The 5,000-nt window shown below is 53.2% G+C and overlaps 1 non-coding gene across 1 annotated transcript in view; it reads right to left on the bottom strand.

The window, feature by feature from the left end:
- The window catches only part of LOC124593318, a 1,910-nt gene extending 598 nt beyond the window's left edge, over positions 1 to 1,312 (bottom strand). Inside the window, exon 1 of the ribosomal RNA XR_006977965.1 lies at positions 1 to 1,312. This exon is cut by the window's left edge and continues 598 nt beyond it. This is a non-coding gene — a ribosomal RNA (small subunit ribosomal RNA).
- Positions 1,313 to 5,000: the final 3,688 nt, after the last annotated feature.

The following is a 5,000-nucleotide window of genomic DNA, read 5'->3' as shown; positions in this document are numbered from 1 at the left end:
CCTGGTGAGGTTTCCCGTGTTGAGTCAAATTAAGCCGCAGGCTCCACTCCTGGTGGTGCCCTTCCGTCAATTCCTTTAAGTTTCAGCTTTGCAACCATACTTCCCCCGGAACCCAAAAGCTTTGGTTTCCCGGAGGCTGCCCGCCGAGTCATCGGAGGAACTGCGGCGGATCGCTGGCTGGCATCGTTTATGGTTAGAACTAGGGCGGTATCTGATCGCCTTCGAACCTCTAACTTTCGTTCTTGATTAATGAAAACATACTTGGCAAATGCTTTCGCTTCTGTTCGTCTTGCGACGATCCAAGAATTTCACCTCTAACGTCGCAATACGAATGCCCCCGCCTGTCCCTATTAATCATTACCTCGGGTTCCGAAAACCAACAAAATAGAACCGAGGTCCTATTCCATTATTCCATGCACACAGTATTCAGGCGGGCTTGCCTGCTTTAAGCACTCTAATTTGTTCAAAGTAAACGTGCCGGCCCACCGAGACACTCACTCAAGAGCACCCTGGTAGGATTGCAACGGGGTCCGCCTCGGGACGCACGAGCACGCACGAGGCGCGTCGCACGCCTTCAGCTCGCCCCACCGGCAGGACGTCCCACGATACATGCCAGTTAAACACCGACGGGCGGTGAACCAACAGCGTGGGACACAAATCCAACTACGAGCTTTTTAACCGCAACAACTTTAATATACGCTATTGGAGCTGGAATTACCGCGGCTGCTGGCACCAGACTTGCCCTCCAATAGATACTCGTTAAAGGATTTAAAGTGTACTCATTCCGATTACGGGGCCTCGGATGAGTCCCGTATCGTTATTTTTCGTCACTACCTCCCCGTGCCGGGAGTGGGTAATTTGCGCGCCTGCTGCCTTCCTTGGATGTGGTAGCCGTTTCTCAGGCTCCCTCTCCGGAATCGAACCCTGATTCCCCGTTACCCGTTACAACCATGGTAGGCGCAGAACCTACCATCGACAGTTGATAAGGCAGACATTTGAAAGATGCGTCGCCGGTACGAGGACCGTGCGATCAGCCCAAAGTTATTCAGAGTCACCAAGGCAAACGGACCGGACGAGCCGACCGATTGGTTTTGATCTAATAAAAGCGTCCCTTCCATCTCTGGTCGGGACTCTGTTTGCATGTATTAGCTCTAGAATTACCACAGTTATCCAAGTAACGTGGGTACGATCTAAGGAACCATAACTGATTTAATGAGCCATTCGCGGTTTCACCTTAATGCGGCTTGTACTGAGACATGCATGGCTTAATCTTTGAGACAAGCATATGACTACTGGCAGGATCAACCAGGGAGCTGCGTCAACTAGAGCTGAGCAGCCGGCCGCCCGGGAGTGTGTCCCGGGGGCCCGCGCGAACACGCAAGCGTCCGCTCAATTTTTCTGCAAACAGGAGGAGGCTGAGCTCCCCTGCACAATACACCTCGAAACCCTCTCAGGTCCCGGCGGCGCGCAGCGCCGTCCTAAGTACTTGGTCGGGTTCGAGAGAGGCGCAATCGCCCGGAGTTTGGCGAGTAGACGCTTTAGGTGCGACCACCCGTGCTCCCAACTGAGCTTGCCGCTGCCGACAGAGGCCCGGGAGCGTGCTGTCGTGGCATTGCCGGCGGGAGACAACACGCGCCACCTACGGTGGCCGGCAGCTCCAACGCCAGCGCCACAGAAGGACAAAAGCCCCACTTGGGTGCCGAAGCGAACACTCCCAGCACAGCGCACGCGCCAACACGTCCGCACAGCTGCGATACAATCCACCTGCGAGAACCGCAGAGGCGACCGAGCAGCAGACGGCGTCGCGGCGCCGAGCGCCGGGCGGCGGCGCATCCTCAGCGCACACAGTCCTCAATCGGACCAGCACACTGCAGATGTCCACCGCGCTTCGCACCGGGCCCGCGAGGACCTACTTTGGCCGCACGGCGCCGCGTGCAGGGTGCGCCGGCGCGCAGCTGCGCCGCCTGCCGCCTCCGTCGGCCGGCGCGCCTGCCACTGGCCGCCCCCACCAGCCGGCTGTAGCGCGTGCGCCCACGCACCGCGCGGCCAGCACGCCGGGAGGCCCCCCCTCACCGGCCGGGGACGGTCCCACCCAGCCACCGCCGCGTATCGCTTCACACCCACATGCCATTCACGTTCGTGGGCATGGTGGGTATCGCTGAAACAACCGGTTGGTAGCTCAACCGATCGTCGCCATCACTGATTCACCTCTAGCGAGAACAACCGCACCACAACGGTTTACCAGTTGTTCATTTGCGTAACGTCACCAGCAAACGTAGACGTCCATCGCCATTTGCAAATTCAACGATTGTTGCATGCCTGTGTCAGGTGTCACGACACACTATGTCTGCCCACATACACGCAACAACATGTGCACGCTTCGCGAACACGTGGAAGGTGGCCCCCGTACGTATGCGATGTCCATTGCGCGAACGACTGTCAACCGGCCTCTGTCGCATGTCGCAGATGTGGAACGCAGTGCACCATGCTATCACGGTGTGTGAGAAGAGACGACTACGTCTGACAACACGCGCCACTACATCAACAGACGGCTCATGCTGATCGCCATCCACGGCATACCATACTGCAATCCAGCTCTTATAGGGAGACGACACGTAGCTGAGTGCACAATATTTGGACCGTATGGTTCGCCGTTGTTGGCGCAGTCGTGGTACGGTCACACATGTACCACGATGTATCATTCAGTACATGAGGACCAATGTGCAGTACAGTGTGTGATTTGGACGTACAACATCAGCGGACAGTTGACACAAGCCGTACCACAACGTAGGCTGTGCTTCGCCATGCGAATGCCAATGAACAACTGCGAAGGGCATTGAGCATGTACGTCCTGCTGCCATCCGCATTACAGTGTATAGCTGCAAGGTGTTTAACATGAAGCGATACTCTGGGGACCGGGCAGTGCGAGTAGCAAACTATATTGCGGGGGTTGCAGTTAGGCAACACTACACTAATTTAACGCGTCGTATGACAATTACAGAGCAGGTTAAGGCCCAACGTGTGTTGGGTTAAGGCCCAACGTGTGTTGGGTTAAGGCCCAACGTGTGTTGGGTTAAGGCCCAACGTGTGTTGGGTTAAGGCCCAACGTGTGTTGGGTTAAGGCCCAACGTGTGTTGGGTTAAGGCCCAACGTGTGTTGGGTTAAGGCCCAACGTGTGTTGGGTTAAGGCCCAACGTGTGTTGGGTTAAGGCCCAACGTGTGTTGGGTTAAGGCCCAACGTGTGTTGGGTTAAGGCCCAACGTGTGTTGGGTTAAGGCCCAACGTGTGTTGGGTTAAGGCCCAACGTGTGTTGGGTTAAGGCCCAACGTGTGTTGGGTTAAGGCCCAACGTGTGTTGGGTTAAGGCCCAACGTGTGTTGGGTTAAGGCCCAACGTGTGTTGGGTTTAGGCCCAACGTGTGTTGGGTTTAGGCCCAACGTGTGTTGGGTTTAGGCGCAACATAGGTTAGGTTTAGGCGCAACATGGGTTAGGTTAAGGCGCAACATGGGTTAGGTTAAGGCGCAACATGGGTTAGGTTAAGGTACAACATGGGTTAGGTTAAGGTACAACATGGGTTAGGTTAAGGTACAATATGGGTTAGGTTAAGGTACAATATGGGTTAGGTTAAGGTACAATATGGGTTAGGTTAAGGTACAATATGGGTTAGGTTAAGGCGCAACATGGGTTAGGTTAAGGTACAATATGGGTTAGGTTAAGGCGCAACATAGGTTAGGCTAAGGCGCAACATAGGTTAGGTTAAGGCGCAACATAGGTTAGGTTAAGGCGCAACATAGGTTAGGTTAAGGTACAATATGGGTTAGGTTAAGGTACAATATGGGTTAGGTTAAGGTACAATATGGGTTAGGTTAAGGTACAATATGGGTTAGGTTAAGGTACAATATGGGTTAGGTTAAGGTACAATATGGGTTAGGTTAAGGTACAATATGGGTTAGGTTAAGGTACAATATGGGTTAGGTTAAGGCGCAACATGGGTTAGGTTAAGGTACAATATGGGTTAGGTTAAGGCGCAACATAGGTTAGGCTAAGGCGCAACATAGGTTAGGTTAAGGCGCAACATAGGTTAGGTTAAGGCGCAACATAGGTTAGGTTAAGGCGCAACATAGGTTAGGTTAAGGCGCAACATAGGTTAGGTTAAGGCGCAACATAGGTTAGGTTAAGGCGCAACATAGGTTAGGTTAAGGCGCAACATAGGTTAGGTTAAGGCGCAACATAGGTTAGGTTAAGGCGCAACATAGGTTAGGTTAAGGCGCAATACGGGTTAGGTTAAGGCGCAATACGGGTTAGGTTAAGGCGCAATACGGGTTAGGTTAAGGCGCAATACGGGTTAGGTTAAGGCGCAATACGGGTTAGGTTAAGGCGCAATACGGGTTAGGTTAAGGCGCAATACGGGTTAGGTTAAGGCGCAATACGGGTTAGGTTAAGGCGCAATACGGGTTAGGTTAAGGCGCAATACGGGTTAGGTTAAGGTACAATACGGGTTAGGTTAAGGCACAATATGGGTTAGGTTAAGGTACACATTGTTGTACGGAAAGGTGTTTTGGGGGGGGGGGGGGGGCCGGTTTGTTGATTGTGAATATCGTAAGTAAATGACTGCGGCATCATCTGATTTGCCACGTCAGGGTGCACCTTTGGCTCATAACAGGCGGCGCTCTGATTCCATGCTTGTGGCAGACCTGTGTCTTTCATTCCTGCCATTGTTTGTGTGGTGTGACAGGAGGCAGTATTGTGATGTTGGGTGCACCCCTGTGTGGGACATGTGTGGGTGTTGGTGGCTTAGCTGAGCAATGGTGGTTGTCGGAAGGGTGGGATATTCTGTTTTCCGAGTGGACCTCCCGGTCTGGTTATGATAGTGTGGATTGTCTAATGTGGCAGAGAGGATGCACTGGGTGGTGTTCCATGCTGGTGCTTACATATTGTCTGTGTGCCTGTTACAGGCAGAGAGTAGTGCGTGATAAGAGTGTCTGGCTGACGTGTGATTGT

Source organism: Schistocerca americana, unplaced genomic scaffold, assembly GCF_021461395.2.
Source record: "Schistocerca americana isolate TAMUIC-IGC-003095 unplaced genomic scaffold, iqSchAmer2.1 HiC_scaffold_98, whole genome shotgun sequence".
NCBI lineage: Eukaryota > Metazoa > Arthropoda > Insecta > Orthoptera > Acrididae > Schistocerca > Schistocerca americana.
The sequence above is the reverse complement of the archived record's forward strand: the minus strand, read 5'-3'. Positions and strand labels throughout refer to the sequence as shown.